At 42.9% G+C, this 22,698-nt stretch overlaps 1 protein-coding gene across 3 annotated transcripts in view; it reads right to left on the bottom strand.

The window, feature by feature from the left end:
• Window positions 1–22,698, bottom strand: part of LOC137608134 (voltage-dependent N-type calcium channel subunit alpha-1B-like) — a 127,361-nt gene that overhangs the window by 100,291 nt on the left and 4,372 nt on the right. The gene's annotated exons all lie outside the window — the stretch shown is intronic.

The raw sequence follows: 22,698 nt of genomic DNA on the forward strand, positions 1-22,698 counted from the left end.
TGACACTGATGTGGCCACTAGGTGTCAGTAAAGAGTCAAACACACCACAACAAGGAGGTGGATGAGGTTGTGATGATAAAACTACAAGACAAAATACGTCTACGTGGAAGCTGTGATCTATTGACCGCTGGTCTGCGACGCCACTAAATACATTTTGATGTGTGGATGAAGATTTGTTTTTTTGTTTTCTTATTCCTGAACTGTCTTTGTCAGATATGTGTCTTACCTTGTTTGAATTATTTCTTGCAGTAGATATTTAATCTGAGTGGAATCATCACACACTTGTGAATTTTTGTTAACTGTCCCGTGAGGCATCCACACATCCCTGCAGAGGGAATATCCCTCTATCAGTGGAGACGGCCCGGATCGAGGATCATTCTCCCTGAGTCCACCGCCACACACACACACACAGACACACACACACACACACAGATACAGTATATAATGTCGTCTCGACGTTGGGGCAGGAATACTATCTATCTAAACAGAGAAAGGACCAGTGATGAGACGAGTTCTAATGAATCCAATCCATCAGCTGGACCTGTTTTCCAGCTGGCACAATGCCTGAGAGTCGATATGAGTTGAAATCCATTGGCCGGGGCTTCCTGTCACACTGCTTAAAAATACACAGAAGCATAAAAAGTGAAATATGAAGAGGACGGCAAAAATGAGACAACCTCATTAGGGGAACAAGAAAGTTATTTTGAGTCAGTATCACTGTATCCGGGCAAAGGCCAATGCTCCAGAAAAAAAAACATAGCGAATGTTAGAATAAAGGGAATTTAAGAATGAGAGCTAAAAAGAAATTTTAATAAATAGAGAATAGAGAAGAGAATAAAATGTATATACAGATATGTACAGTTTTTAGTGACCAACCTTCCATTCTTCCTCCTTCTCACTAAGACGGAGGTTAGTGGACAGAGGTAATGCAGGGATGGCTCCAATCAGCCATAATACGGGACCTTTAAAGTACACGGCTCTAGATCAGATGAAGAATCTTGAAGGCCATGAAGGCATATTCAGTTAAAACATCATAAACATCATAAACTGGAAAGCATTGTGCCTGTGGATAGAATAATGTTTAACAGACTAAACCAGCTTTTTCTGGTTTCTTAAAATGATGCTTTTATATCAAATATGAATGCACTGCACAGAAGTGCAAAAAAATGGATTAAGCTGAAAGAATTTACATAGTGCAACAGTGTTAGAAGATATCTGAAGACTGGGTGCACAGCTTATCGTCATGAAGAAGGAATCCAACAAAAACTGATGGATGTGGACTATGATGAAAATGGGGTTTCAGAAGCGTTTTTCGAAATACAAGAAACATGTCAGGCAAATCTGCGGGATGAAAAAAAAAAAACTGTGTTTTTGTAGTAGTGAAAAAAGATTCCTGTATCCCCATCTAGTGTCATTTACAGGAATCCAGTGCACCTGACATCATTGCTTATGTAGAAAATTGTGATTTCAGATTGTAAAGAATAAATTTATACAGATGTTTGCTTTCTAATTTGCACTCATGGTGCATTCACTGAACTTATGTTCCATTTAAGATTTACTGTAAGTCAGAATCTCCTACAAAGACACTCAGCCTGGAGGCAGAGTGGATGATGTATTTGTGCTGCAGCCGCGCCTTCGCCAACACATGTTAATTATCAGAGTGTGTGGCTCGTGTGTTAGAGGCTTTGTGCAGGTGGTATGTTGGTATATTGACATTTAAGTATGCGATGCTGCCAATCATGTCTGCTCGCCTTCGCCTCAGGCTCAGCACCAGCTGATGGAGTGACAGTATGGAAGCGAGTGCAGGTGTGGGTTTGGTTCATACCTCCAGGTAAAGAGACATGAGCTGGGAAATGAGGTTCAGTATGACATCAGAGAGAGAGAGAGACAGAGAGACAGAGAGAGAGACCAGAGTAAATCCGAACTGAAACCTTCCAATCAAAAAACAAACAGGAACAACGGTTCTTCAGCTCCCCTGTGTCTGAGGAGAACCTAATGTTCTCCAGGAATAACAGCACAGCACACTGATCTCTGCTTCGTCAGGGGAAAGACACATTTCTCAGGTACATGGTGTATAATTAGAATCCACCAGAAGGGAGATCATTAGGATAAGTTCCGGCGGGTTCCAACAACTGTTTTAATCAAATTAAACTCTAATCTAAATTCCAACATAATATGTGGTATTAAAGTAGCTCTTCTCACAGTGTTGAAGCAAGTGGGGAAAAAAATCCAGTATATGCCTCTTTATCAAAATCGACTCCAAAATCTGATGGTTTCCTTTGTACTAGAGTTCTGTAGTGGTTCACATGCGAACAACAAAAGGTTAAAAAAAATTTTAAAAGTGTCATACAGAGCTGGGTCTGACTGTCATGTATGAGAAAGTGGACATGCCTGAAGTCAGTGGGCCAAGTGAGGAGCGGCGAAGCGAGAGACTCTCTGGCGACGAATCACACCTTGTCACCATAGTAACAGGAAGGCGACACGACAATGGCTCTGTTGGGCTTGTGGAAGATGCACAAGCAGCATCGGGGAACGAGTACAAGAGTCAGAGTTAGAAAGCGATGTGGGTGGGGAGGCGAGGGGAGGGAAGGGAAGGGAGGCATGAATCACAAATTGGTGTTTGTTTTGTTAATTCGATGGTCTGTTGTGGCGCGTGGACATATGGATTCCTCTAATAACTACAGTATAGGACATGTGAAAATAAAGTGTCGCCTGCAGTGGTGTTTGCATTCTTTTTCCAAGTAGAAGAAAAATATTATTTTAATATAAAAGCAGGTTCAATCATGACAAAATATAGATGATATAACTGTAAGGGGCTAAAACACATGCTGACAAACGATATCAGAAAGAGTATTTCACATTTGTGGATCTCAACAAGCTGTTTCTCACTGGTTTACGTCCTTATATGTGATATAATCCAGTAAAAACACACAATGCCTCACGTTCACTCAAACACAAGTGTGTACGCTGCGGTGATTCCCGGGTGTTGACAGCGATGAAGCAGAAAAAGATAATCCTCCAATGAAAGGGAAGAAAAGCAGTGGGTGAAGAATAAAGAGTGTGAAAGAGAGAGAAACCGAGGATGAGAGGATGTCAGGTGGAGACGTAGAACAATTCAAGAAAATGCTCTGAAAAATGATCAGACCACTCCTGATTTCTTACTTTTTGTGTTTTAAAGCATTGAAATCAATTGGATTGTCATTTTAAATGATTATTTTATTAAATAAAACCTTCAGCAGCAACAACTGGAATCCAAATCATGTGATACTAGAGATCAGCCTGACATCACCGTGGTGACCGCTGACCCACTCTTCAGTGGAGAGCTGCTTGTGTGCTTTAAATGGAAGGTTTGTGAACATGAACTGCTCTTTTCAGACCTGATCACAGCTTCTCAACAGGGTTTCATGTCCAGACTTTGACACTTTAACCTTAGTGTTTCTCCTTTAGAACCATTAAGTGATGGACTTACTGTTACATTTCTCACATTCAACTCTCAGACTGCTGACCTGAGATTCTCTGGTCGAGAGCAGAATTCCTCTTTCATCCCAGCCGTGAGGCAGCAGAGGATCTACACAACAGAACGCCACTAATGTTTGTGGACTCATCTAATAAGAGTCTAATATAAAACTTGATTTCACACATTTAAATGTAGAAAGGAATATATTTGGCTTGTTTTTCATTTCCTACTGAGACCGATGTGAAACCGTTACTACCAAACTCAGCAGTCTGCTGATGCAACAGGAAGCATTAGGTATGAGAGTCGACACCTAAACAAACTATAGGACAGAAGCTGGAGGGGAGATGGTTTGGACGTGACACAGAGCACCGTGGGACTTTGGAGACAACGGAACAGACATTAACATTTAAATGTCATTCGCTGTGATGGGTTGATTTGTCGGCTGTGGTTGAAATGAGATACGGAGACAGACGGAGAGAAATAAATAGGAATACAGAAGAGAAAGTGCAGCAGGAAAACATTGACCACCATGGGTACAGCAAAGACAGATTCATGTTAACTAGACAGTGAGTGAACAAACAGCTGAGGAGAAATTGGAAGTTTGGTTGAAGCTAATGTTAAATATGTGATGTAACAACGTCTTTCATTCCACCTTAAAATAACGCCCAATTTAAAGATCAGTGACATAGACAGACATATACTTTTAATGATCCCAAGGGAAATTCAGGTGACATCTGCTCACAAGAGATACAATAAATACACATAACAGTGAGAGAGAAAAATGGCACAGCCAAAAGACGTTGTATAAATTACATTATTTACATACTGTGGGTGTATAACAACAGAAAACAGAAGAACCTAGAATAAAAGGAAGTATAGGGACATGGAAGAAGAAAGAAGCATTGGGTGTAGATGATGTATGATCAGAAACACGTGGATAAACCGAGCTGTCAACTGACACTAAGTACCCCCACAAAGTGTCCCACAGTGCATCCACAGTGCGTCCCAGGCCCCTCTTGTCTATCCCTTTTCAGCCGACCTTGATGACCCTGCTGATTCGGCCCCCCTCCTTCTCAGAGAGTGGTTGTGCCCTCTGATGGCACGAGGCACAAAGGAGGTCCTGAGTCTCTCAGTGGAGGAGCTTGGTGACAACAGTCTGCCAGTGAAGGAGCTCCTCTGCTTGGTGAAGGTGGTGTGCAAGGGGTGGGTGGTGTTATCCATGATCGATCTAAACCTGGACATAGTCCTCCTCTCTAGAACAGTCTGTATAGAGTCCAGATCCTGACCTATCACAGAACCAGCCCTCCGGATGAGCCTGTCAAGTCTCTCTGTGTCCCGTTTCCTGGCACCACCACCCTAACACACAATGGCGTAGGACAGCACACTGGACACAATGGACTGGTAAAACAGTCTGAGCAGGTCAGAGCTGATGTTGAAGGAGGCCAGCCTCCTCAGGAAGTACATCCTACTCTGACCCTTTTTATATACACAGTCCAGGTTGTGCGACCAGTCCAGTCTACTGTCCAGCTGCAGCCCCAGGTACTTATAAGTCCCCACTACCTCCACTTCCTTAACCCCGATGACTACTGGCTGTGGGGAGGGTGATGCCCGCCGGAAATTCAGCGCCATCTCCTTGGTTTTGGAGATGTTTAGCTGAAGCTCATTCCGCTGACACCACCCCACAAAGTCCTTCACCCCTCTTCTGTACTCCCTCTCATCACCCTCCCTGATACATGCCACGATTGCAGTGTCATCAGAGAACTTCTGCATGTGGCACGTACCTGAGTTATGTTGGAAGTCCGTTGTGTAGAGGGTGAAGAGAAGGGGGGACAGTACCGTTCCCTGCGGGACCCCTGTGCTGCTGGTCACCACTGATGACAGACAGTTCCCCATACGGACGTACTGGGGTCTGTCTGTTAGATAGTCCGTGATCCAGCTCACGATATAGGGATCCACAGCCATGGATGACAGTTTCTCCTACAGGAGCCGGGGCTGGATGTTGTTGAAGGCGCTCGAGAAGTCAAAAAAGAGCACCCTCACTGCACAGCTCCCGACATCCAAGTAGGAGAGGGCCCGGTGGAGGAGGTATAGGACGGCGGCGCCAGCCCCAACTTGTGGCCGGTAGGCAAACTGGAGAGGGTCCATCACGCCCTGCACCTGGGGACGCATGAGCTCCAGGACCAGTCGCTCTAGGGTCTTCATCACATGCGAGGTGAGAGCGACTGGTCGATAGTCATTGAGCTCTGTGGGGCATCTCCGCTTGGGTACAAGGACGATGCAGGATGTCTTCCACAAGGATGGGACCCTCCCCAGCCGGAGACTGAGGTTGAAGACCTGGTGTAGGGGTTCACCCAGTTTGGCAGCACAGGCCTTGAGGAGTCTTGGGGGGACCTGGTCTGGTCTGGCCTCCTCAACGCAGACGTCACCTGTTCCACAGTGATGGCCGTGTGTGGGGGCGTGGCACGTTGATCCCTCCGGCCGGGGGGTCTGGCAGTTGACGTGGGGGAAAGATCTGGATTTGGACTGAGGTAGATGGGTGAGGTGGACGGAGAGGGAGAGGGGGAGGCAGATGAGCTGGACGGAGAGGGAGAGAAGGAGGCAGGTGGAGTCAGATCAGCTGGGCTGGGGGAAATCTGGGGACAGGCTTATGGAGTGGTGGGGGAGCTGAACCGATTAAAAAAGCTGTTAAGTTCATCAGCTCGCTCCACGTTCCCCTCCCCTGTACCTCGGCCCTCTCCATAGCCGGTGATGGCCCTCATGCCACTCCAGACCTCCCGCACCTGGTTGCGCCCAAGCTGGTTCTCCAGCTTCCTTCTATAGTTGTCCTATGCCTCCCTCAGGCAGAGTCTCACTGCCTGCTGGGCCTCTCTCATCTCATCCTCATTCCCACTCCTGAACGCCCGCTTCTTCCTGTTCAGGACAGCCTTCACCTCCTTGGTTACCCAGGGTTTGTTGTTTGGGTAACACCTGACTGTCCTGACAGGGACCACGGTGTCCACACAGAAGTTCATATAATCCGTTAAACACTGGGATGCCCCGTCGACGTCCTCCCCATGTGAGCCCACGATGACATCCCAGTTGGTGGTCTGGAAGCAGTCCCTCAGCGTCTCCTCTGCTTCCGGGGACCACCTCCTGACCTGCCGTGTTGTTGCTGGCAGCCGTTTCACCAGTGGGATGTAGATGGGCTGTAGGTACACTAGGTTGTGATCTGATCTGCCTAGTGGGGGGAGGGGGGTGGCGGTGTATGCCTCCTTGGCATTCGTGTAAAACAGATCAATGATTCTGTTCTTCCGAGTGGGGCAGTCTACACACTGGGACATGGTGGGGAGGGATGAGTCCAGGGTGACGTGGTTAAAGTCCCCTGTGATGATGACAAGCGCCTCCGGGTGCCGGGTCCGAAGATCAGAGGTGGCCGTACAGATGGTTTCACGTGTCGTCTCTGGGTCCGCACGTGGGGGGATGTCGACGGCGAGGACAATGACGTGTGAAAATTCACGCGCCAGGTAGTAGGGCCTGATGCTAACAGCTGTTAGCTCCAGATCCCTGTTGCACAGCGTGGTTTTCACGGTCACATGTCCTGGGTAACACCATCTGTTGTTGGTGTAGATGATCAGACCACCTCCCTTCTTCTTGCCAGCGGTGTTCGTGTCCCCGGTCCGCTCGTACGGAGGCAAAGCCGGTCAGTCCGACGTTCGCATCGGGAAAGAAGTCTGTCAGCCATGTCTCGGAGAACACCAGTGCACATAGAAACAACTGAGTCATGCAGTTTTTTTTTAAATATGTTGCTTACTGGGGTAGGTTTTGACACGCACCGTGTGACTGTCCAGTCCTGCAAAGATTCTTTCTTCAACTTTCTTTAATTCTATTCGAAAATTAGGCCAAGTTGAGACATGAACTGTCTGCTTTTTTGGACGTTTCACCCTCTCGAGTTGAAGAGCTGAACCGTTGAACCCTCTGACCTCCCGGCCTTTTCTGATTTGATATGACTGCATGAACATAGCGCAGCTGTTCCGTTCTTGGGGAGGGAAAAGAACAGACAGAAGCTGGTGAAAAGAGAGACAGGCCGTATTTTGCAAGCACCAGTCTGAGGGAAACAGGAGATCACATCAATGCAACAAAGCAATAAGGACTGATTCCCCTCAGGAGCTATTCCTGAAACGCGCCGTGATTTATACCCAGAAATGCAATCAAGTCCTCGAAAGAAACATTTCTGCAAAACTATGTGGAGACCATGTTGTAGCATTCATGTAGAATGTTCTTCAAAAAGATCTTTATCTACAACAAGGTTAGCTATTAGAATGTGTTTATGCATGAGCAGAGGTCAAGTAAAGACAAAATAAAATCAAAAAGGGGTTTTATGACTCTGATGAAAAGATATTCCAAATGCTGTCATAAAAGTCTTCTAATTTAAGTGAAAAAACAATGCATTCTTTCCTTAAACCTCATTGATTTAATTTGCTAGTTATTACCCTATTAACAAGAGAGAGTGAGCATAATAAAACAATTTTATGGACACATTTTAAAGAATGACCAAAAAAAAGTCTTCCAGACAACATTTTCTCATCAATATTACAAACTTTTTTCTGAGACATTGTTGCAATAAGAGGAATAATCCATTCTTAATTTAGCAAATGCATCAAAATGAACTCTTGATTTGAGCAAAATATCATCAAAGTCATAAGAAATGTTTTTATCCTTAAATGATCCAGATAGATCATTTAAGGATAAAATCAATACATCATTTATTCAAATACTGAGAATATTTTCGGGGTGGTCAGAGGAGACAGTCTACATTAAATGATGTACTTCATAGTATCTGTATCACTTTAGTAGTGCTGTCCTGGCACCGGTGCTGTAAATATGAACCCTTATAGCTACCATAGAGCTCTATAGAGGGCTGCTATATTGTAACTCTGAGTTCTGGCTACAGTTCACGTCCCTTTATGTAATATTCTGGTCTATATGTAACAACCCAGTCAGCTCCATCTCCAGATCATTAGTGACCATTCTCCTCCTCCTGCTAATCACTGCCATGAGCAGGAATGATGCAAAGGTTCCTCATTAATCCTTTCTCCCTTCTTTCTCTCTCTGCGTCTAGACATCTCACTCCTTCAGCCTTGATAACTTACTCTCATTACCCCCCCAACACACACATACACACACAGACACACAGAGACACACATACAAACACACACCCCACTCCCATCTGTCTCTTTACTGCCTTTTCCAATGCAGCAGGAGTCCACAGTAGTAAATCAGCTGCATGGAGTAAAAGCCCCGCTTACAATCACAAATGATACTCCTGATTCCGTGCATTCACACGCTGGAAGCAGATAGTGTGGTGGAGGAGTGGGAAGAGACTTGATTAAAGGCACACAGAGCGTGGTCAGCATCACACTCCGTGAGCGTCTTTGTATTCCAGGTAGGACTGCTTACGAAAAATCTACTTTACTCAGGAGGTAAAAGAAAGTTTATGTTTACACCCATTGGCATGGAGATGAGGTAAACACACCTCAGCCGTCGTATACCTACAGTCAGGATGTCTTGCTTAAAGAGTTTTCAAGGATGCCAAGCTGAATTGCTTCATCCATCTCAGACCCACTCTTTCCTTCTCCTCACACATGCTCTTTTTAGCTAGGCCTTTCATTCAAATGTTAATACTCTTTGATTTCTCTATGTCAGGTCACAGAACAAATGAAACAGGCCTTGGGTTTCATAACATCAGGAAAGTTTTCTAATTTAAAATATTTGAAAACCTCCTGACTCTCAAAAGACTGCATACACCTACACGCCGGATGGTGAAAGGCTACGCAGAAATGTACAACTCTAAGAGGCATAATTAGTTTAACTGTCCATCACAATGATTGTAGTAGTAGTAGTAATAGTAATAGTAGTAGTAGTACTAGCAGTAGTAGTAATGGTAGTAGTAGTAGTAGTAGTAGTAGCAGTAGTAGTAGTAGTGGTAGTAGTAGTAGTAGTACTAGCAGTAGTAATAGTAATAATGGTAGTACTACTAGTAGTAATTGTAGTAGTAATAATAGTAATAGTAGTAGTAGCAGCAGTAGTAGCAGTATTGATAGTAGTACTAGTAGCAGTGCTACTAGTAATAATAGTAGTAGTAGTAGTAATAGTAGTAGTAGTAGTAGTAGTAGTAGTAGTAGCAGTAGTAGTATTCATAGTAGTAGTAATAGTAGTAGTAGCAGCAGTAGAAGTAGTAGTAGCAGCAGCAGTAGTAGTAGTAGTAATAGTAGTAGTAGTAGAAGTAGTATTCATAGTAGTAGTAAAAGCAGTAATAGTAGTAGAAGTATTAGTACTATTAGTAGCAGTAGTGTTGGTAGTAGTAGTAGTAGTAGTAATGATAGTGGTAGAAATGGTAGTAGTAGTAGCAGTAGAAGTAACAGTAGTAGTAGTAGTAGTAGTAGTAGTAGTAGCAGTAGTAGTAGTAATAGTAGCGGTAGTAGTAGTAGTAGTAGTAGTAGTAGTAGCAGTAGTAGTAGTGGTAGTAGTAGTAGTAGTAGCAGCAGTAGTAGCAGTATTGATAGTAGTATTAAAAGCAGTGCTACTAGTAATAATAATAGTATTAGTAGTAATAGTAGTAGTATAAGTAGTAGTAGTAGCAGTAGTAGTAGTAGTAATAGTAGTGTTAGTTGTAGTAGTATTAGTATTGATAGTAGTAGTAATAGCAGTAGTAGTATTCTTAGTAGTAGTAATAGTAGTAGTAGCAGCAGTAGAAGTAGTAGTAGCAGCAGCAGTAGTAGTAGTAATAGTAGTAGTAGTAGAAGTAGTATTCATAGTAGTAGTAAAAGCAGTAATAGTAGTAGAAGTAGTAGTAATAGTAGCAGTAGTAGTAGTAGTAGTAGTAGTAGTAGTAGCAGTGGTAGTGGTAATAGTAGTAGTAATAGTAGTACTGTAATAGAAATACACTGTAGGCATTCCAACAGGTCTATCAGGGATGTTGAGTGTGATTGGTTAGATATCGGGCTGATGACATCACGCTTTGACTTGGCCAAACAACTTTAGCTGGTTCTGCCAGAGCTGCCTGCTGTGAAACACCAACCAGTGGTGTGATAGACTCGCTCAGATTAAAATAGCCACATGACCAGAGACGGAGGATTCTTTTATGGGTACAAAAAACAGTGAAGAGCTGTGAATTTATCACAAAGAAAGGATCAGATACTGTTTTACACACACCCTCTTTAGAACCACTGTTTCCTGCTCTTCTAACCTTAAATACCTCATTCTGCTCTGATCCAGTGTATCTAGCTCTCCATCTATCTATCTTTCTGTGTCTGTCTCTCTCTGCCGCTATTCAGCTGTCAGCAGGATTCACCACCTCCACCACTACCTGGCCACCATGCCCCACTCTTTCCCTTGGTGATCCACTTGGTGATCCAGGTGGAGGCTAAGCACCAACTATATTTTTTAATTGTCTCATCTATTCTTCATCTTTAGGGTCTCTACAGATTGAAATTAAAACTTGTTTGTGAGGTTTCTTGTCATTGACAGCAGCCCTTTATGATTGATGGGTCTTGGTGTATCACTACAGGTCTGTACATCAATATGACGTGGTGTAATAGTGAGGTCAAGGTGAAGGGTTGGGCCTTCATTTTATGACCACCACACTTGAGGATTCAACAATTATGGACTTGACAAAAAGATCACTAAAAGATGGAATCCACCCACATATCCACGTCTTCCAGCCACGGTCAGGTCAATTACATCCCCCAAGAAACTCCTGTTTTCAACTCGGGTCTAATAGTTTCTGTTTGTTTTCTTTCTGTTAACACATCATATCATTCCACATCCTGTCTCATCTTCAATCAGTTCATTCCCTGCACCTGCAGCCACTCCCCAATCTGTCTCCTCACTACATATGCCAGCTCAGCCATCTGCTCTCTGCCAGATTGTTTAGTGTTCGCCCTGACTCTCCAGCCTTTGATTCCTGCCTGCTTTTCCGATCCCTGTGATAGACCCAGCCTGTTTCCCGGACCCTGCCTTTCGTCGACTGCTCATCTGATTTGTCTGCCTGGTTTGTAGATTGTTTTGTGCCTGACCCAGCCTGATTCTGGACTCTACCATTTGCCTTTTGTTTATTGGATACCTCTGCCGATTGGACTGATTATTTTGGAACTTGACCCCAGCCTGTATTATTAAACCCTCTTTTGAGACTTTGCCCACCTGCCACTCTGTCGTGCTTTTGGGTTCTCCCTGCCCAGTCGTGTTCTAGCCCTGACACCTGGTTGCTTGTCTGCCCACCTTTCATGGAATGTTGGTCCTATCTTTACATTTATCTTACGTTTGCATTTGCTTTATGCTTCCATGTGAGATGTCTGGAGGGAACAAGGAAGAGAAGAACCTCCAATCTTCCTCCAAAAAAAAGAATTATTGATCAACTCTACAAACAATCAGAGGTTGTTTGAAATGATTTTGGGTAAGGATAACATAATCTGTAACCCCTATGAGTTCCCCCTATCTGTATTCCATCAAAGGGTTACCTGACGAAACATCTTGACTGTGTCTCTTGGAGGACAAATGTCCGCTTTTGTCTTGTTTGAAGGAGGATGGGCCATTTCCTTTTCCATTTACACTCCAGTATCAGCCGGGCTCTCCAGAGAAGAGCTTCACACAACTCGCAGCACACCTGCTTCTCTCGGGATCTTCGGTATTAGCTCACAACAGCTAATGGGATTTCTGGGGATGGTGGGGGGACCTGGAGAGCAAGGTTTTGGGATGTGGATAATAACAGTTATCATCTGCATGGTGGTGGCTGATCATGATGTTTTCACATGTTCAATGACTCACATGGTGGCTGGCCAGTTTATTCACCGTTTTGATACTTGGATGTCTTCTGTTCTGACATCCCTTCATATCATGGAGATCATTGGTTGAACTCAAACATTACCTCCGGCAAGGAAATTATTTCAGGCCTTGTTGTTTATCAGCAGGATTACTGAAGAACTAGTGGGCCATGAAACTTTGTGGATGCTCAAACTAAGACAAAAAGAACTGCATTGGGATTTGGAGTTGGACAACCTGAAGCTCCCTATTGGTTGTAGAGTCGACAACAGGGACAGAGGACAGGAAGGAGAGAGGAGACGGGCATATTACCCACATGCCTGGCAATTTGATGTTTCCAAAATGTTGCAGGAAAATGAAGGATACTGGATCAAACTCAATAACAGAAAACAATATTTAAGGCTTATTGGCTAGTTAATCTTTTTTTTTTTTTCAGGATTATGTAAAAGCAACCGAACAGATCTCCAAGAAACTTTTAATGAGCAGATTGCTACAAAACGTTTGGTCGCCCACACTGCTGTGTGAACATTTAACCTGAAGGCTTGTCTGATCAAAAGCAGAAGACTCTCAGCTAGCAGATAAATCCAGAGATAGCACTAACTTTCTCCTCTTGCTTGCCTTACCACAGCCTCCCAGTCCATCAGCGATTAATAGTGACTTATTATCAGCAAGTTAACAGGTCAATTATCAGACTGACCATTTCACAATGGACAAAACACAGTGTGTTGGATGCAGCACTGAAGGACTGTATTTTAGTAATAACAGATTTCCTTGTTTGCTCAATTTGCTTAAACAAGAGAGGATAATTATGGTGCTGCAGACCATCAAATTAGCAGCAGGAAAAGATTAGCACTCTATCTGCAATGACATGTACAAAGCAGGAAACGCCCATTTAATTAATGACTCTGAAGACGGTACAGTCGAAAAGATAATTCACACTCGTAAAGACTGAAACGACATACATGTCTATTTATGGTAACCGTTTTATTTGTATCTAAAGCAAAGTGGTGGAGACAAATGATTTATATTCTTATGTTACACTGGGTTTAACTACAATTTATTCATTATTAATACATTAATACAGAAGGGATGTAAAGTGGTAAAACATTATCCTTGGCATGGTCAGTGTTAAGGAATCCAGAAGAAGCAAAGAAGTTGAAGGAAACTAAAGTCATTGTGACTCATTCACACACCCAGAGTCAGTCTGTAGCCTGAATGGAGCACAAGCTGGTCATAATATCAATAGACTCCACCACCAGGGATCAATAACTCAAGAGCAGAACAGGCAGCACAGAGTGGAGGATGTACAGAAGCTCAACTACATCTGGACAGATTCCAAAGACGTGGTTAAACATCAGCCAGCTTTAATAATGTCAGGTTTTATATTTTTAAACACTGGACTTTAGAACTTCTTGTTCCATTCAAATGTGATTTCATTCGATTTCCCATGTTACCAAACCAAGGTGGGGTCAAAAAAATCTCCTATGATTCTTGGAACAGAGGTAAAGGCAAGATCGGGATCGTGATGGATGGGAGATTCTCACTGAATGAGCTGTGGGTCCTCTAAACTGCGAGACGATTTTATAAAGACAGGAAATGGGAAATAAGAGCGTCGAAATAGTTCACGCTGATAGTTAAATATGATATTGTCACTACATTTATTACAGCAGCTAATACTTGAACACGTTGATCTCAGCCTCTCTTATCTCTCTCATTTCACCTCCCCTCTTTGTGTGACTTCATCAGTTATTCCTCAGTGAAAGACAGTCACTTCTCCACTGAGACGAGACGGAGAGAAGACGAGGAGGAGGAGGAGGAGGAGGAGGTGTCGACAGATTCAGCGGCAGCAGCAGCATCCTCCCGGTTGGTCTAATGAGAAGAAAAGAGAAGAAAACCTGGAGGAGGGATGCCGTCGCTCTCACCACACAGAGCAAACAGAAGTCCCCGCGGCCCCGGCTTCACCCGGAACTGGAGGCGGCAGACAGAGAGAGGAGACGCTCCCCAAGACGGAATTCACTCCATTACACAGATGTTTGGGAACAGAAGGGAACACACTAAAGAGCCACTCTCCAGGCCGATCTGTCCATTACACCACCAACAGGACCAAGTAGAGCCATTCCGTGGTCAGTTGATGTCCCCCCACATGTGGACTGGGATGGAGAGAGGAGAGGGCTGCCCACGGGCCGACCAGAGTGGGACTCAGATTATTATATATTCACTGTTTTATATTTTATGGCATTTGGATTCCAGACATCTTCAACAAAGATGATTTTAATGAAACTTTAATAACCGGTAGAGGGGGGACACATTCATTTCTAGACTGGTCGATGACAGTTTACTCCGATAAAAGAGAGGAAACAAATATTTACTTCTCATGTACAGAGCCCGATAATGAACAAGTGATTTTTACTGTTTACTGAAACTGTCTGTTTCCTTCTTATGAGATCAGGTGGGCCAACAGAACCGGAGGAAATACAGCAAGTTTTAGTGGACGCCGTCAGCTAACATCAATATTAACCTAAACAACTAAACTGTATTAATAAATGGATCTAATTATGTTTATGCTCCACTCCCTCTGGATCAGGGGTGTCAAACTCACTTTCACCAAGGGCCACATCAACATAATGGCTGTAACTAACAAATGTAACTAAATGTAACTCGATGTAATTTAAAATAAATGTAAAATAAATGTAACTATTTCCTCAATGTTAAATAATTTGTTACTTATTTAAGTTACAAACATTACAGTTGCACGGGAAAAAAATGTGTTTCTCCGTTATAATATAAATCCTTTTAATCTGTCAGGTTATGAAACCCAAAGAACTCCATTAATCAAGGATCAAACTATCCACGAGAATAAAGAAAATAATATCAAACACAAGTTAGGACATTAATTTTGTTCAAAACATTTTTGTAAATTGTAAAATGGGCTTTATTACTGCATTGTGGGAAATGTAGTTTTTGGTCACAGGAAAATTGATAAATAAAATGATGTGACTCAATACCCAAACAACACTGAGATCGGAGCTACTTGAGTTGTTGTTGAACCAAGTCTTACAGAAAGCTTTACACGTCAGCAGCAACAGCAGCGGCGCTCACACTTTGATATTGAGCAGGTATTGTCGTGTCTGTTGTAGGTTTCTCATCTGGGTTCAGTAACCTGGTGCAACTGTTGCTATAGACACCAAAAATATTCATTCAGCCTGCAAAATGTGCAATGTTGTCTATTATTTTGAATCCATCCATCTTGTCTAGAGCCACTTATCCGAATTGCAGGTCATGGATCCGCTGGAATCTATCTCAGCCAGCAATGGGCGAGAGGCAGGGTACACCCCGAATGATGCGCCGGCTCATTGTGGGGACAAATACAGATATTAATATTTGAGGAAGCCAAAGAGTCAGGAGAGAAACTATGCAGAGAGCAAACAAACTCCCCACAGAAAAGGACTTGAACCCAGAACATTCTTGCTTGCATTTTGACATATATTTTGCATTTTAAATAAATTAGTCAAAGAGAGAGATTAATCAACCACCAGCCGCAGGGTTAGATTCATATGTATGGTTTTCATTAGATTGTGTGTTTTTGTAGGATTAAAAAAACCCAAAAAACACTCCATCCCTCCCACTTTCTTCTCTCACCTGACTGTGAAACACAGTCGAGCTACTATACCTGCAAATTAGCTGATGTTTACTTGGAAGCGACACATTGCTAGTAATTAGCTCTAGACTGAATCATGTGTGAAGAGGGGAAACCTGCCAGTCTGCTGCTTCAGCTGTGTGCAGCTTCCTCTGTGCAGGAAACGACAGGCATCACTTTCAGTCACACTTGACTGGACTCTTGGCAGCCAAATCAACAGTGACGCAAAGTTTGTGTGTGTGTATGTGCATTAGAGTCTGTGTGCGTGTGTGTGTACACGTGCATGTGTGTGTGTGTGTGTGTGTGTAAGCTTTTAAACACGTGTGAGTGCCTTGTCTTGTCTCACGCGTGTCGGTGCACATTGATTGGTGCAGATGTGTTATTATTGTGATCTATTCTGCGACCACCAACATCTCTCTCAGCCAAAGTCACCGAGGGCTTCCATAGCGAGTCCTCCCATCAGGAGCTGCGTGTCCCAGCTGGTGCAGCAGCCATGTTAGTCACCAGACAAACAACTGACATGATGGCGAGAAGAAGAGACACGAGACGGATTTGAAACAGAGACAGTGTCGTTCTGAGTCACCTTGGTTCACTTTTCCGTCCTGGTAAATATTCATACACCCAGACTTGCCTGCTGCTCGGTGTGAGCTGTGACAGTTTGTCAATCACGTGCAAAAATGCTATTGCTAATGTGACTTGTGTCACATCCTCGTCAAAATAAAGGTTAGCACTGACAATGAGACTCGGTACTACGGTGCCTCCAGGGGTCAAGGCTCCTACCATGAATCTCCGCGGTCAGGATGACTTCCTTTGTGGCGTGTCATTCCGGATCTCCCTCTCCCGACACTTCCTGTCACCGCCTTACTGTAGGCCATGTAATAAAGGCATGAGATCATTATTGATTTATTTCTGACTGACTTTTATCTGTGGAGCAGAGTGGGCGAATCATGAGGCAAGCAATATAATAGAGGTCACGGTCGGCACTGGAGATCTACAGATAAAAGCAGGTGTGGTGGCGTTGTCACTGACGACAGCGTCTCCGGAACCAATCGGAGGGCTGTGTGTGTGTGTGGGGGGGGGGGGTCACATCAGGCGCTTCAACTTCCAGGGCAATTCTCAGAAGAAGACAACATAATGATGGGTGGATGAGGGGGATGCAGCTACTGCATGTCTACAGATTGTTGGTAGGTTGTGTATTTACTTTATGCACATTAAAAAATCATATTAATTAACAGAGTCTGTGCTGTTATGTTGTGATATGTGTGATTCTCTTTCAATAGTACAGTAAGTGTTTGAATATATATATTTTTACTATATTGTAGATGTATTCTACTGATTTTACTATTTTGCTGCTTTTTATACATCATATACTACAGATGAAAACTGGCCTTCTGGCTAATTCTGGCTTTTTTTAAGCATGTATAATCATGTGTTTTATGAAATTTCATTGTCCCCTTCAAATAAACCAAACTAAACTAAACTAAACTAAACTAAACTAAACTAAACTAAACTAAACTAAACTAAACTAAACTAAACTAAACTAAACTAAACTAAACTAAACTAAACTAAACTAAACCAAACCAAAGTAAGCCAACATGAAGTGATATTGATGGACGATATTGTCATGCATAAAGCAACTAATTCACAGTCCACAACCTCCTGTACTCCTAATATACATACTAATTTCATTTGACACAAAATTTATTGTCAGCATCTTGACAATTGATTTTGACACCGATCAAGTAATTCTAATTTCTCTGACTTCTCATAAACCATTTTAAAGAAATCATCTTGACTTTTCTATTATAGAATCACTGATTAATTGATTCTAATTTTTAAGATAATGATAATTAAGAATTGTTGGCTGGAACTGTACTTCAGGAGGTGGAGGACAAGTTAAGCTGGTCCTGACCCACTGTTCAGTAGCTGTTCTGCAGCCGACGGATGCTGAAGAGCTGGTATGCGTCTGCTCAGTTTGGAAAAACACGACATCAGCTTCAGCTGCACTCAACCTCACAAAGTACACTGTGTTCACTCACTGGAGGGACGGCTAACTGGCTAGAAGACATGAAGCAGAACAGCCTGTATCAAGAACACAAGCAGCAAAAACACAAACAAACAAAAATGACAAAGTCACGGCTTTCGGTGCGGACAATATTCCAATATGGAGTGAAGGATCAATAAAATCAGAGGCAGACGGCCTCAAAAATCAAACCAAAATTTTTTTAAATTCAATTGGATTTCTTAAAATATTCAAGGAGCAACTTAATAAAAATCTTAATTCTACCTGAACTAGAACAATGCAAGTCCTGTGTCCAACATTTTTATAGTCTCTCCCTTCTGATTTTGCAAAGTAACACAAATAAAAGTCTTTTCCTGTGTCTGTAACACGGTAACAGAAAGGGTTAATCTGCACGAGGCGTTGTAACGTACAAATAAATACACACAGAGCAAAAACAAGCCCATAAACACAAGGCCATAAGGACATCATCAGACCTCCTCGCTGAGGCAGACGTTCAAAGGTAACATTTAGTTGTGCTCCCCGGTGTGAGTGTGAGCTAACCTGACCCGTCCCCTCTGTCCTCTCTGCAGCAACGCTTTAAAGACTCCTGTGGCGCTGAGGCCTGTTGCCTGAGAGGACCATGAAAGGGAATCACAGCTTTGAAGTTGACACAAGCACCGGGCTCACCGGGCTCAGAATCCACCCATACAGGTAGACGGATAAAAACAATCGGCCTGGCTTCCACTTCCCTGGAGACGACAGTGGGATCATTGTTCTCAGTGACTTAGATTGCCGTTGCCATAGAGTTTCCACGGTCAGTAAAAGGCCATTTGAGGCTCTAGTCCAGAGGTCGGCAACTCGCGACTCTGGAGCCACATGTGGCTCATTAGCGCAGCCCTAGTGGCTCCATGGAGATAAATCACAAAAATGAGAAAACTTTTAAAACACTTTTTGATGACACGTGTTCTTTCTGTCAGTGAAGAATCGTGTTTACAGTAACGCGGAGCCAGGCAGGAGTTTGTTTGTTGGCGGGTGTGTGACGAGTCATGGATCCCAAAGAAAAAAAGAGGAAGATGGCCGATGAGACTCTGTGGCTACACAACAAAATCTGGGGGAGGGTTTTGCATCGCTTTGTTGCTTGTTTACAACACGTCAAAACATTCCTGGAAAGCAAAGATCTGAAGAAATGGAAGACACCGAGTGGCTGGAAAAACTGCCCTTCATGGTGGATAATACAAGTCACTGAAACACGCTCAATGAACGTCTTCAGGAACAGAAACTGTTTTGTCGTTGGAGCTCAAGCTGACTGTTTCCACTCCCCCCTCCCTGAAAGAGTCCAGAGATGCCCAGCATACATACAACGTGTAACGCTGCTGCTAAAACACGCATGAAATTTTGTTTTACAAGACATAATTGGATGTTAATAATTGATAATTGATCTTCCTCCTTCCTCATCACTTTAAGGCCCGGTTCTCTCCAAGAAAATCCAATTCCCACGCACTTCATGAGTCAAAGAACGCTCATCTTCAGAGACAGTCTTTGCCTCGTCGTCCATGACGTTAGTGGCAATGTGGTCACGAAGAGACATAAAGAGCTCCAACAAAAGAATCACACAAATGTGGAAAGGTCTCTACTTAGCATTGATTCCAAAGGGTTCTTAACTTCCTCACAAACTTCACATGCTGCATTTTTGTGTTTCCAAATCCCAAAAAAAAATTTTTTTGCCAGTAAGCTGCTAGGGCTAGCTTGTAACCTTTTAAAATTGCGGTTTTAATCTTTTCATAGCTTACACTGTGGCTTACTTCAGGCAGGAAAAGCTTCCCAGCCTTCCTCAGTTGGAGCACATTGCCACAGTAATGTGATTAGACTGTCCAATTCCTCGCCTTAGCCACACGTTCTAATGGCTGGGTCTTGACTGGTTATTTTTGGTGGAATAACAAAGCTTACTGTCTCATAGTTCCTACAGGATTTCTAACTTTTTATGCTCCGACTGGTGTCTTGTTTCAGCTCTTTTGCACATTTATCAATCTCTACTGCCCGCTAGTACCATAAAATTAATTTTTGACTTCTTCTAACTGACTTTGATTATCGCTGTCCATTGTATAATGACAAATAAAAAGCTTCTTTCTTTTTTAAGATATGTCCCATGATTCAACATGGGTCTCTTTAGACAATATGCTGAATCTTAAACTGCTTCTAACATACATCTCTGTCTGTGCTTTCATGATAATGGTCACATTTCAAAGCGCACACTGTCAGAGGCTTTGAACAATGATTTTATGTGAACAGATTCTCCCTCCTCTAAAAGAAGAACAAACCTGTGGATTTCAGAGACCAGACTCTCACTGATTCTGGCCTCTGAAATTAAAACAAGTGTTATTTAATTCCATCCCTCTTGCATCCTTTAAATGTGTGTGTTTTTAAGCCAGTGAGTCATAATCCCTGAGTTGCTGACAGCGTAATGCGTCTCACTGGTATATGTTAGAAAAGCTGCAGAAAAGAAACGAAGGAGCAGGATTCACATCCGTTCTGTTCTGTTCATGTCGTGGATGTTGTTGTGCTCAGAGTGTGATTGGTCAAGTCTGACTCCTCATCAGGGCTCAGTGTTACTGCCCCCTCCATGATCGACTGATTAGGCCTTATGCATATCTTCTCTCCTATTTGGAACACCTAACACCTGATCAGAACAGATGACAGTTTTGCAGCTTCCTAGGGCTCCATCATTATTGAACACACTGATTCTGATTGGATGGTTTCATAAAAAAGGTATCGCTAATACTGGTTCTTCATAAATTGGAGGACGTGTTACATTAATTATGAAATACAGATGATAAATAGAGCAGAATTGAATGCGTTTCGTTGCCACACAAACAGAAATATTTATTTCCTGATTCACAGCAGAGTCACAATCACATCGTCTAAATTACATTTATTGCCAGTGCAGTCAATAAAAACCCTCAGCAGTCACTCCTGATTTATTAACCAGCACTTTTGAGATGTTCTCGCATCAATCATTTATGCAGTGATTGATAGCAACCAGGTAGTCCGTGGGTTCACCACTGCTTACTAATTTATATTCCTGTTGCTACTCAAAATAAGCTGCTTCCACTTACACCAGGCTTTCCTCTAATTTAGATCACTAATTCCTGTGTGCGGTGTACTCACTCTTATTCCCTTGGTGGACACAGGACAGAGAAGTAACATATTTTAGCATCCTGGCTTGGAATAAAGTTAGTTTAATCCTCTTAATGTCATGTCACCCCCCACCCCCCACCCCACCCCCCACAAACCAGCGGGTGAAACCCTTCTTGATGTGATGAGATGTGACCTCAGCCCCACAGGATCATGTTGTGGACGACCCCCAACAGTGTCTCACATACAGACACACACACCCTACAAACACACACACACACACACACACACACACACACACACACACCCTTGAGGCACACTACCTACTGGGGTTGCTTAGCAACCACAAACGAAGACACACATTCATGGGGTAATGGTTAATTTGTTTCCAGCTGTGTCAGCAACGAACATCCAAAACCTGAGCTTCAGTTTTGGAGGAGATAAAAAATACAAATCTGATTTTAGGTCCACAGCCTCATGAAGGGCGTTCAGGGCAATCCGAACGTATCCCTTTAACCCTCAGGGACCTATTAAAATGGTTACACACATTAACAATATATGCTTATAGTATATGAAAAATATGTGGTTGTAATGGGAGTCAATTGGACCATTTTTGACCGTTTTAGGTATTGTGTGTACACAGTGAAAATCTGCTATTCTATACACTTCCAATGACGGCCATTATGGAATTTACAAAATAAATATGACATAAAATTACTGACAAAAGTTCATATATTTAGCCTTTTAACTGACTGATTTATTGGGAGAGAAACACATAAAAATAACAAAAATGTCACTTTTGGGCCCAAACAGTGCCCAAGGGTTAAACTAATCACCTGCCTCAATCTTTTTTTTTTCTTACAACAATGAATTACATTCTTTAAACACGAACAAGCCTCTTTTCCAGATCCTATCAGGCGACCAGAAGCGCCGTTATTGCTTTGCACTTGATGCACTAGGTGTACTGCATCACATGGTACTGAAAGCAGCTGGTGTCTTTGTACATGAGGATGATGGAAATGAAGTATTCTGCTCCAAGCAATGTGCCTCTGTGTGATGTCGGCCTTACATTTAAAGAACGCCTCCTTTCATCATCCAACACACATGGATTATTCAGCTGTGTTGGAATGGTAAAGTAACATTAAAGCAAACAATGCCTGAACACAAAACTCCCACTTAGGTTTCATTTGTAAGTCAAAGAAAAGGTCTGTTCTTGCTGTTGAAGTGCTGGATGTGTAGCAGCAACCTGATTGGTTCATCCAGCAATGGGATTGGCTGGGGATTGGACAGCAGCAGCACCGGTGGACGATCACAATGTGTTGTGACGGAGATGCGTTCAACTATCCCCAATTATTTTCATCAGGGAGATAATAAATTAGAGCACCCGGATTCCCATATGGAAAAATATATATAAGTAATATTTTTTTAAATTATATCATAGAAGAAAATGATCAGCTAGACATTTACAAGTTGAGTTTTTCTGTTTCTGGAAGTTATAAAAGGTCTCTGCTGAAGCTGGGAGGATGAGACACACAAACAGTTCACTAACAAGTGAGGTTATGACGAGGAAGAACAGAGGTAGAGTAAATAAACCACATGAAGGCCCTAGAAGATCACGCCTGAAATAGTGTCTTACATCCAAGGAGAACAGAATAAACACACTCTTTTACAAAT

Source organism: Antennarius striatus, chromosome 15 (assembly GCF_040054535.1).
Source record: "Antennarius striatus isolate MH-2024 chromosome 15, ASM4005453v1, whole genome shotgun sequence".
NCBI classification, from domain to species: domain Eukaryota; kingdom Metazoa; phylum Chordata; class Actinopteri; order Lophiiformes; family Antennariidae; genus Antennarius; species Antennarius striatus.